Raw genomic sequence first — 12,049 nt, 5'->3', positions numbered from 1 at the left:
GAAAAGGGGGTGAATAGAGAGAATACAACATGAGTGAAACATCAGTGGAAGTGGAGAAGGAGATGGAGAAAGTCACGACGTGCGTGAAGGGGGCGGAGGTGGGATGATGAAACGCAGTTGCAGCCTGACCTTTGAAGAGCCGGTGGAAAATGTAGGGACAACTTCAAAAGAGCACCATGAAATATACAACACACCGCTGCTGCTGCTGTCGCTTGAAATCCTCGTACCTCCAGGTGTGCTGTTTTTCAACTGGTTGTTTTCTCCTCCAGCTCACCTTTGATATTTTCCTTCACAGGTTGAGCAAGCGTTGCTACCTCAGAAGCCCCTGTGAAACACGAGCTGTTGGAATACAGATTGTTGTCTTTTCGTCTCCTGAACTTTGGCTTTGTCAGACTGTTTTTATCTGTTGTTTTGAAAGAAATATGGCAGTGAATCAGATGTGTCTTTTCTTCTGTGTGTCTCCCTCCCTCTTTAAATCCATCTCTCCCTCCATCTCCTTCCACGCTTCACATCCTTCACTTGCCCTATCTGACTGTGTCTCCACCTCCCCGTGCACTGCTGTGCATGTGTGTTTGTCTGTTTGTGTGCGTGTCCGTTCTCTTCATCCGTCCATCTATCTATCCTGTCTCTCTAGATTTTGCTTTCCTTCTGTGTGTGTGTGTGTGTGTGTGTGTGTGTGTGTGTGTGTGTGTGTGTGTGTGTGTGTGTGTGTGTGTGTGTGTGTGTGTGTGTGGCTGATGAAGATGAGACAGTGATACATGATTTGCTGGGAGTCTTGCTGTCAGAGGACATCAGATCATCAACCACACACACACACATTATGCTGGCAAAAACACACATACATATGCAGGCACACACACACACACACACACACACACACACACACACATACACACAGCGTCTGAGGAGATAAGGGAGTCTTTGAAGGTGGAAATTAGTTTTGGCGCCTGGCTGCTCCTGTCTTGCAGGTCATGTGACTAAATCCTCCAGTCACACCAACATAAACTGATAAGACAGCTACTCAGCATGTGTGTGTGTGGTGTGGTGTGTGTGTACGTGCATGTAAGTGTGTGTGTCCTGCTCGCTGTATGACTGTGCACATTTACCTGAGTGCATGCATTATGTGTGTGTGTGTGTGTGTGTGTGTGTGTGTGTGTGTGTGTATGTGTGTGTGTGTTTATAGGTTCCATTTATCCAGTGTACGTCTCTTGTGGCAGGGCGAGGTAATTGGTGGCAGATAAACACCGCTTAACACACACAGACGCACACACACACACACACACACACACACACACACACACACACACACACACAGTAATCAGAGGGGATTTACAATGTGTAGTTTGGAGCCTAATTGCTCTTCAGGTCCCTGTGAGAGTGCTGCCAAAGCCATTAGCCGCTGCTATTCTCAGAGTATTCAGTGTGTGTCACTTGAGTGTGCGTGTGCGTGTGAGTGAGTGTTTGGTCTCTTAAAAATGAGTGTGCACGTCACTTCAGTGTGTTTATGCATGTATCTGTGTGTGTTTTGTTTCAAGCATGTGTGTGTGCGTGTGTGTATATGCCCTTATTTGCTTCTCATTGGTGCGCGAGTGCCCGTAGCTTTAGTGTTTTTCTCGGGGACTTGGCTCCCCTCCAAGCCTGGAGAGCTAATTGGAATTAGAATAACATTCCTCAAAGGCCGCTCGTTTAGTGCCTGCGCTGAGTGCTAACGACAGAGTAGTGGGTGAGAGAGAGGCGGGAGAGAGCGCCCTAACGATCTGCGCTAACAATGTTTTATTCTGATTTTTAATGAGGGGTAATCACTCAGCTGGAGAGGAAGAGCAATGTGGAAAAAAAAGAGAAAGTTGAGGGAGGGATGGAGGAGGTGGTGCAAGGGAGGTGAGGAGGAAACAGTAATTATCTCCTCTCCGAGTTGTGAGTCACAGCCTGTCTTGCAGTCTCTCCTGAGGAAATTAGAGATGCACACTAACTGCCTTTATTCAGAGTCAGTGCTACCTGACAGCACCACCACAACAAAACAGAGACCTCTCTGTCACCGGAGTCTCGAAAGCCCAAACACTGCAGCCATGTCTGCTTTATTTACCTGTGTTCACCCAGATCTGATGCAGTCTTCATGGTGGTTTGTAGACATGAATTTCAAATGTGACTTTAACCAATGAAAAGTTATGTAAAGCACTGAAGATATTTACTCTGGTTCTGCAAAAAAAAAAATCCTCAGCAAAAGCACTGAAGTGAATTTACGATTTGCAATCCTGAAGCGTTGTACGTGCAAGCAGTTTTTACAACCCATATCATGTTTTATTGTTAGGTGACATCTAGCAGCTGTGTGAGACAGCGTCAGTTTTGTGAATGCCCTCAAACAACATGTTTATGTTCAAGTGGCTAAAAACCTCCGGTGGCTGTGGTAATCAAGAAGTGAGCAGTGGAGGAACTAGGAAGTCAGGCGATGTTGTTATAACCTGTGTCCCAATCAAGAGTCTGCATCCTACAAAGGCTGCATCTGAAGACCAACTGCATCAGACCAGTTACCAAGGGAAACACACCTTATAGGTACAACTGTTTAAACCACAAGGTCACAGGAATCTCATTTTGGACACACTGGTAAGTGCAGATACGCCAAAGACCACCGTAGACCAGGCTGAAATAAAGTTCAGCTCTGCGGGTCCACAGTTTGGCCGGGTTTTGGCTAGAAACTAGCGCAATCACAAAGGGGGTTGACGGTAGGCCTATAATATGTTGCAATATACTGGGATATCATAAACAAGGTGATAAATTGGAAATTTCTTTTCAAAGGTTTGTTTTTAGAAAAATATATTGTTGTATGAGCAAATTAATACCAGCTATTTTCAGGCTGTCAGACTCAAAACAGTTGCATTGCATCTGTATTTTTATTTCACAGTTATAATGTTGTACATCACAGTAAATAGGTCTACTTTTTGTGCGAAAGGAGTCGCCATCAATCAGAGCCTCAAAATTTACAACACAAAACCAGTCACAAGTTGACAGATTTGTTAAATTATCAACATGGTGCTTCAAATAATTGGCACAATGTCACGTCATAAAATATCAAAATATTTTAGTGTGTTGATATTTTATTACACCCCTAGTTTAAATGTGGCTTAACTGGCCACATCCTAGCCTAACTCTAAATCTAACCCTAGCCCTGACTTAAACTAGATGACTGGCCATTTGTTTCCCATCTTCAATCAACAGTCAACATCGTTTCCTTTAACCAGCACCTTAACCACATGTTTATTATTGTAACCAGGACAACAAATGTCATCCAACATTAATAAAGTACTTATTTCAGCCCAAACCATGATCTGTCCCGACTGAGTTGTTTTGTGCTTACACCTAACCAAACCTTTAGTGCCAGTTCATCTGTAGCTCATCTAAAATAGAGATGGGATTTATGGCTCTTTGAGGGGAGCCGGATCTTGGTGAGCCGTTCCTTTCAAAGAGCCGTTCACAAAACTGGCTCATTTGACTGATTTTTTAAATATTTATTAAGTTTTAAGAAGCCAGCCTGGTGGTAACTCATTTTATCTTGGAAATAATGGGGTGAGATTTGGAACAAAATAATACAAAATTAGATATCCCACTAATATCTGAGTTTGCACGCCACTTACGTAGACAATGGAGCAGCTTCAATTGACTGTTATGAACACACAGAGATGTTAAAAAAAAAAGAACAGTTCCCAGCTGTGACTCGGTTCCCATCGTTCATGTTAACGAGCCGTTCAATAGAATCGGTTCGTTCGTGCACGTCACAACACTAATCTAAAATTCATTCTAACAAGTTGAACAATGTTGATATTGGATCTTCCAAATGTTGTTTTGTTTACTGCGCCTGACTATGGCTGGGTTAGTTTCTTGGTTAAGCACATAAACGGTCAACAGTGACTTGAAGGTTGTAACACGGCATGTTAACTGTATTACGTAACATTTAATGGAAACCACAGTCTTCCCCATGTGCTCAATGGACTAGATCAGTCATGTGACCATAAGGTATTGAACGATTACCCTTTATAAATCCAGGAAGCCCCCTCAGGAAGCTATCAAAACCTACAATTAGGCCCCCAATTATCGATAGACTGTGAACTCTCAAGATTTTTCACTCAGTCCAACTGAGCATTAATCAATACGCAATAAAGAGGGGGAAGGAGAGAGGGGGAGGGAGAGGGTTTGAGAGAAATCAGATTAGCAAAACAGAGTGTAAAAATCAGCGAGAATACAGGAAGTACCAAAAGACAAAAAGAGAGAGGGCAGCCAAGGAGAGAGAGAGAGACAGACATATGAGGCCCGAGAGAGAGAGAGAGAGAGAGAGAGAGAGAGAGATGGAGAGATGGAGTGATATGGCATACAGCAGTAGTGGAGTGTGAAACAGATGCTGCTCAGTGGAGAGTGAGAGGCCAATGGAGCTTGTAGGATGCTTAGAAAGGGCAGAGGCTGAATCAATTCACACACGGACACACACATAAATCTACGCTATCTCTGCATGTGTGTGTTTGTGTGTGAAGTGGGAGGAGTGGGTGTGAGACGAGTGAAAAATGGAGGAGAGAGGAGAGAGCAGGCGGGGAGGAGGAGGGGAGGGGGAGAGGGGGGGTGGGGGTGAGGTGAGTGATAGTGGCAGGGGAGAGATAGAGGTGGAGATGGATCAGGAGAGAGATGGAGGCTGATTATCGCTGAGCACTGACAGGGTAAAGGCCCCCTGGGTGTGATAGCACCACACACATATTCTACACACACACACACACACACACACACACACACACACACACACACACACACACACACACACACACACACACACTTCGAGTAAACACATGAGCTTACACACTCACCCACAAAGTGATGGAGATGGAGCTGCCAGAGTGTAATACAGTTAAACCTCCATCTCCACAGCCATCACCACGGAGCGCCTGTGCTCTCTCTCTCTCCCCCCGTCCCACCTCCTCCTCCTCCCTCCCCCATGTTCGCCTTGTTTCTGTCTCCTCCCCTGATCAGACTCAACTCCCAGCCTAATTCTCAGTCTTCCTCATGCCTCCAACGTCCTTAGCTCCTCTACACTTCTCCAGCACCCCCCTCTCCTCATCCCTCCCCTCCCTCTATCCCTCCCCCACTTCTCTCCTGCTTACTTTATCATAGCTTCCCTCCACATGAGGGGATTCTCCGGACCCTCGGAGCAGAAAATGGAGGCTAGTGGAGAGAGACAGGGAGAGATAAAAAAGAAAAAAAGAAAAGAAAAAAGAAATCACATTGGCAAATATGTTGCACAAACCCACATGTCCACGTACAGTACATACATTCAAAATGCTGCTTTTCACAGGACAAAATTAATGTCATGGGGTTTTTTTTCCATGACTGTTATGATCATCATCATCGTCATCATCCTAATGTTCAGCATTTCACTGATCACATGCCAAAAAACGGTTCAACACTGAATGTTAAGTGGAAAGAAAACCACTACTTCACAGTGTACATTACTCAGCTCTGAGTAACTCTGTCACCTTTAGCAAGATTATTCTAATGCATCTGTGCGTCCTCTCCAAGCAAAGATGACACATGTAAAATCAGTGATGTCCAAACAAGACTACAGCCACGCTAACAGCTCTGTGGGCGCAACTGAGGATGATAGAAAGGCCGTTTTTGGTAGATATTCAATCATAAACGAAAGGACTATATACATTTCGACCAGATGATAATTTCAAACAAATCACAGAAGTTATTAAAATTTATCCAAAGGCAAACATAAATACCTGTAATAAATTTCATGTTAATCCACATCCACTTCAAACTACAAACATGGACCTTAGCAGCAGAGGACAAGGCAGGAGAACTCATTAGGATACATAATCTATAGAAATCATTAATATTTGCAAGTTTGGTGACGACCCATCGAAGGAGATGTTGAGATATTTCACTGCATATATTAAAACTCTGACCCACTCATGGCAATCCATCCTCTGCACAGATCTGTGACAAATGTTGGAACAATCGACCAACGTGTTGTTGAGATATTTCAGTTGTACAGATCAATGTTGCCATCTTGAGAGCCACCTCACTATCAGGGCTAAAACTGATAGATTCATTTGTTATTGATTGACTTCTCTTCACTTATTGATTTACAGTAATTTAGATTTTTATGTTTGGAAAAAAAGAACAATCTACATTTCATACAAATAAGGACTTTTTCAGCTTCAGCTGAGTCACTGAAGCAGAGAGGACCTGCATTATCAACAATGCTGCATTCACTATTCAGTTTTATTTGTTAAATAACAACTCATCAATTTATGGTTTAATAAAAACCTCAAACACATTTTCTTCTCTTCATGTTGCAGCTTTTCCTCCTGCACATTCATGTCCATGGGGCAAAGTGATCTGAAAATGCCAAAAATAAAACAGTTGGAGAAAAGTGTTTAATATTCATTGTGGTTATAATTATGATGAGGTACAGACTGAATGTCTAGAGAACATTTCTATAGTTATGTACCCCACAAATTTATGTTTAACTGTGAGAACGAGACATTGAGTTTGAGCGACTCCGTAAAGTGAAGCCTTCAGAGTAAAGTAAATGAAATAAATGGTGATGTTTCATGGTCTGACAAAAGGACGGGATGGGGGACAAACAGACTTTTATCAGAAGAGGGGGATTATGGAAATCAGGTTGTGATCTATGGTGCAGTAATCCTTGCTGCAGCGAGCAATCCCATAAAAAGTGTTAGTGAGATTAACCAGCAGATTAGCCACGTAGCCACGCACATATTTAACTGATTAAAACCCTTGAAAATCCGGACGCTGGGGAGGACCCACACCATTTAGGATCTGTATCCGCTGTTAGCTCTTTCCTGCGGCATAATTATGGAAAATTTTGTGTTGTTCTTGGCGTGTATGTGGTGTGTGTGTGTGTGTGTGTGTGTGTGTACTCACAGAGCCAAGGCTAAAAGAATAAAGATAGGGGATTAGTATGGCCCAGAGGGTGACAAAGGGTGTTTCATTTCCTTTGTATCCTGATGATTGATGACAAAATTTCCTCATTCCCCCCCTTTTTTTTTCAACATTGTGGACCACATTTTAGCATTTGGGAGACACCTTGCGTGTGTTGCATCACAGTAAAGACAATCAATGCATCTGATCAGCAAAGCTATCAGTTGGGTGATCAATAGTTGACTTCAGTCCTGAGGGAAAACTGTCTCAGAGCTGTGTGTCTGAAAACTGATCAGCAATTTTCCAATCACCTCCAGTGTGTTGTGTTGTTCTGCTCCTAAAAACCAAGCAATTATTAAAGGGAGTCCATGTCAGAAAAATAATGAACAAAAAAATAAGTTAACATTGTATATTAACTTAATAAAACACACAATTGGGATCTCACAAACAAATAATTGTAGAGGCTAAGCCAATACTTTAAGATACTGAGGTATTTCAACAGGAAAACATAACTGACGTGCTTTACTTTACCATAACAGATGAATGAAAGTCCACTTGCATTTGTGTTACGATGCGCAGGATTCATTTATTTCACATAAAAATGTTCAAAATCAAACATCTTCTCTCACACACACATCTGCGCGGGGCGTGGTGCAGCATGGCAGTCACTGAAAAACACCTAGACACAAAGGTTTTGCTTGGTTTTATAGGTTACATTGTCAATCACTTCCCAGACCCAATCAACATTACTTTATCATTGTAATCTGCTTTTACAGAAATAACAGGATATATATGATTTCCAATCATGGAAAAAACATCATTAAACTGAGATAGCATGAGATTTAATAAAACATAATTGTATGTAAACGTAATATACTCAGTGTGTTTAGATGCAAATTATGAGCAGATTTCCTCAGTGTGAACACTGAGAACCACAGTAAATGCACATATCAAGATGTTTCTTTCTCCTCTAAATGTGAGGGCAATAGTTCATATTAATTGTTTAGCTGTTTAAAATGACCAATGATAAACCCAGTGCCTCCAGCTCATTTAGAGAGCAGAGAACTTTTGACCTTGGAGTGCTTCTCATTACTGTGTACAGTACATACTGTACAACGCACAAAATGTGAGTAGAGAGCAGCAGATAGTGATTATCAGGGTGACGAATAATCCAGTTGAGTTTAGCTTGAATCCTCCTGGATCCTCTCTGTATTCACAAGGAACTAGCTGTATAATACCCTGTGGAAAAATGGGATTATTTTTCAGAAAGACTGCTTCTCTACAGAAAGACAGCGCTCTATGTGGAATCATCAACCACTGTAAAACCTTTTTTATTTTGCTGACAAATCTGTGGAAAGGCATTATATATTTATTAAGCATTTTTCTATATAAAAACCCATTCACTGTAAGGAAAACATTTTGACAAAACAAGTTGCTCTTTGAACCTTTGACGGATCAAAAGAGGACAAACTCTGCACATTAGAGTCATAAAGGATCCTCACGCATGACAACAGGCAGATTTTCTTTGACTAAATCCTAATTTGACTGTAACGCCGTGACGCCGCTTTGATGAAGATGTGAGCTAGAGACTCTTTTGTGCAAGGAGTTTGCCTCTTGACAGCTAAATATGATACAGCGTTCTCTGGTGTTCTTCCGACTAAATGAGGCTTGTACAGGATGGAGTTCTTAATTAAGCCTCAGTCGCTCTGGCAGGGAACGTTTCAGAAGCTGCAGCGTCTCTGGAAGGGCTGGGCAGCTACTACTGTGTGTGCGTGTGTGTGTGTGCGTGTGTGTGCGTGTGTGTGTGTGTGCGTGTGCGTGTGTGTGTGTGTGTGTTTTCAATAACTCCAACTGACAGTCAGCTTCAGGTGAAGATGCATATTAAAGATGGAAAAGCCTCAGTCACTCACTTACTCTCACTCTCTCTCTCTCTCTCTCGCGCACACACACACACACACACACACACACAACCTTTATCTCTGTCCTATTGAATAACTCTCTGATGCTTTCCATATTCCATGCGAGGGATTATTACAGCTTACCCACAATCCCCAGCAGCTGATTATCCTGCATGTTGACAGGACAGAGTTGTGCTATCGGCCTTGTGCAGCAGTCGGTTGTGTGTATGTGTGTGTATGTGAGAGGGAGAAAAAAGCATACTGTATTTAATGTGCGTGTGCATGTGTGTTTGTACAGTGTTTGTGTGTGACAGAGAAAAGTAAAGATTTATTCTGCATTTATATGTGTACGAGAGAAGGAGAGAGGAAATTATTTTCTTCTTATGTACGGGTGTGCATGTATGTGAGAGGAAATTACTTTGTGTGTATGAGCGTGTGTGTGTGTGTGTGTGTGTGTGTGTGTGTTTGTGTGTGGTAGTGCGCAGCCAGGCAGGTGTTGTGGTTGATACCTGAAGCTCCAGCGGTGCTGATCACCTCAGCATGGCACCTCACCTTGGGAGGGAGACAGCTCTAAGCTCATTAGCAGACACACACACACACACACACACACACAGGTGTAAAACCGGTGGACTACCTGGGGAAGTTGGGGCAAAAAAAAAAAAAGAAGAACAGAAGAAAAAAACATCAACTCCTGGGAAAGAGAGAGAGAGAGGGGAGAGGAGGAGAGGAGTTAGAGATAACTGGGGACTCGTGGAAACAAAGTGAAAGATGAAGAAGGGAGGGTGTGTGGGGCCTGGAGGAACAAAAAAGAGATTTTTTTTTTTTTAAAGGAAAAAAATCTTGGTAGACAAAGGCTTTGAAGGAAGGTAGAACAGAGGGAGGAGGGAAACATAAATGAGACTGAGAGGAGGACCAGGGAAAGGAGGAGAAAAGAGGAGGAGGAGGCTTGAAGACAGCATAACAGGATGTAATGGTTTTAAAGGCCTGGTTTTATTCATGCTGGCAGCTGCTGCACTCTCCTTATCCCCCACTCGTATTTGTGCGAATTCAATTTAATCTGGGTGTATTGTAGCTTGTCTTCCTTCTACTGTTCCGCTCCATTTAAGCGATGTCCACAAACTCAGTGAGGAAAATTTAAACAGCATAAGAATGATGGCTGAGCCTGACTTTCATTCTGCTCGGTGAAAAAACTACATAGTAACGCCTCTCCAGGGTCTGAACCCAGCAGCAAAAACAAATCAGTCAGCTCATAAATGTAGCAATCACAATAATTATCATTTTACCCCGCCAATTATCAACTTAAAGCTGCACTCAGTATTTTTGTGGTAAGAATGAATCAAATCACTCTGTAGTCCCTCTCAGCTCTAAAGTGTTTTGGCAGCCTTGGCTGTTGTTTTTGATTTTCCAGCCCATAATTTTACGATTTGGTTCATTCTCGCTGTTCTGACAAGGATTGTTTTCTGCCACAGCAAAGAGCCTTTTTCAGCAGACAGGCTCAGATAAAGCCACTGCTCACCAGCGGCCCAGCATCAACCAACTGGTGAACATATTGGAGCAATTAGCAGTTGAGGAGCCAGATATTTTTCCACAGGAGTTGGTGGAGACCAAAAACAGAGTTAAAAACCTGGAAATAATGTGAATTGATTTGTAAATGTTTGATAACATATTTTCCTAACTTCAGAAATTATAATTGATGATTACAGATTGCTCTGCTTCCTTTTGTGGCAACTTAAATTGTATTTCTGCCCCAAAACAACGGAAAATCCTTTAAAGACATGATTCTTCAACAATCTTTTTTTGCCGGGTGTATGCATTTTATTAGTTATTTTATGATGAGGCGTTGAAATTACATTATTTTTATCTAATCCACACAAACATGCATAATTCATTTCCAGTTAAGTAAAGTCAATTGTAAATCTATATTTGTCTGCATCGGCAATAATGAATAATGAGTAGGAGTGCAAACCCAAATTCTTACCTCTATGTTAAAACTTAGCTTTAAATCCCTAATACAGAGCATTTCCAAAGTGACAACAGCCTGAAAATGTCACTCTCGTGTCCTGAACTGGTCCTCATAAAAGTAGGAATACACGTATGCTCACATCCATACTGTACACATAAGCTGAGCAGTGGGAAGAGAGCACCTTTTTTGTGTGGCGTTGAGATAAATAGGATTAGGGATTTGGGAGATTTAGGGGGAATAATCCATCTGTGTATCGGAGAGAGGCAGCAGCGGTGATGATCAAAAGAGAATGCAGTGATTCAGAGCTCAGAAATCTCCGGATAGACTGAAAACTTGGAGTGACATTTTCTCCATTTTTTCTCTAAGGATCAGCTTTCATTTTGTCACTGTGACTGCTGTAATTGCCATATAATCACCTCATACAGTACAACACCGTGCGTGCGTGTGTATGTGTGTGTGTGCTTGTGTAAGTGCCTGTGTTTGAGACGCATGGATCCACAGAGAATTATATATTCCCAGTAATTAATCAGATTTACAGTTTACATCAGGGGAGAGAGAGAGTGCTAGTCTGTTTGTTGTGGGTGTTAGTATTAAGCAGGGGATTGGACTTGGTTATTTAACACACAGTTGATTTGAACAGCTGCTCTGTTCTGCTACTATCTATACCTCCATATTAATACCACATAGGAGGGGAAAAACACACACACACATAAACCAAAAAACTCTACACACCAGCACCTTCACTTGTCATCACGCTGAAACATCCCTGGTTGGTTCACTGAGCCACACAGCTTCTTCATTCTGTACTTTTACCCACTTAATGGTACTGTGTGTGTGTACTGGGCCACAAGAGAAACACTGCAGACAGCTCACCTGTTTTCATAGACACTATGTCACTGCATTAACTGTAGGGACCAGCACAAGTCTGTGTAAAAGCAAAACCATGTTTGTCCTCTCTCAGTCTAAAGCTTGGGACAAACATGAAGATGACCAGATGAAGCCTAAAAAGACCGGACAAACCACACGCAGAGCTTGTGGTTCTTAGTCTGTGACAGTAAAGAGCATAAAACTTAGAATAGACAACACAACACAACACAACACAACACAACACACTGAATGAGGCTCAGTACCTCCATGTCGGATCCTCAAATCCAGCTCGCACATATTTTTGAATTAACAAATATGGAATTGCACTGTTCATAGCCCATATAGAAGTGCAGTTTTTGCCACTTCAGTGTTGGCTTCAATTTTTTTTCAGCCG

Source organism: Trachurus japonicus, chromosome 9, assembly GCF_045865225.1.
Source record: "Trachurus japonicus isolate A0001 chromosome 9, Traja_1.0".
Taxonomy (NCBI): Eukaryota; Metazoa; Chordata; class Actinopteri; order Carangiformes; family Carangidae; genus Trachurus; species Trachurus japonicus.
The sequence above is the reverse complement of the archived record's forward strand: the minus strand, read 5'-3'. Positions refer to the sequence as shown.